Here is a 691-nt window from a genome sequence, read left to right as displayed (position 1 = left end):
CATCGGTGGGTTGAGCTCCGGTCTGCTGCCGTGGAGCCAGCGCCCCCCGGAGTCGGCACGCAGAGAGAAACTTCTCGCTTTTCTCGCCTCATGCACTGCATCCTCGATTTGAAGCCACCTCCGCCTAACCGACGCCGCTGGCTCGCCGCCCCCTCCTCCAGCAACTTTTGGCCGTGGATTGGTCAGATGCACCTATTAGGCGGCATGTCCGTCAGTTAGTATTGTGGAAGAGTCCGAAAAGTGAAAGGAAGCATCCAACAATTGTGGTGCTTGTTGTCTAGCAAAAAATTGAAGGCATGGCCATATATCATGTATTCCTTTTTGCTACTCTACTTTAGAAACGAATGACTTTGCAATGATCAAACCCAGTGCACATATAGCTACTTCCAATGATCAAACCATGCTTCATTGATCTCATAGCCTGGGAATGGGCTAAGGCGACAGAGCATAGTTCGAGTATTGATCAATGACAAAATAAGATTAGACATTTGCGGCAGTTCCTGAGGGGCTGGGTAAAAATAAAAGCAGGATTATTAGGTGGAAAAGGAAAGACTAATCCACCTTATAAATGAGCTTGATTTAAAAGCCGAATCCAACTTACCAGATGTGGTAGAACAGGCATCTAAAGCAGAGGCCGAGCAGAAACTACATGCACTCCTCAAAGAAGAAGAGATGAAGTGGGCACTTAGAG

This window comes from Triticum aestivum, chromosome 6B, assembly GCF_018294505.1.
Source record: "Triticum aestivum cultivar Chinese Spring chromosome 6B, IWGSC CS RefSeq v2.1, whole genome shotgun sequence".
In the NCBI taxonomy this organism is placed as follows: Eukaryota; Viridiplantae; Streptophyta; class Magnoliopsida; order Poales; family Poaceae; genus Triticum; species Triticum aestivum.
The sequence above is the reverse complement of the archived record's forward strand: the minus strand, read 5'-3'. Positions refer to the sequence as shown.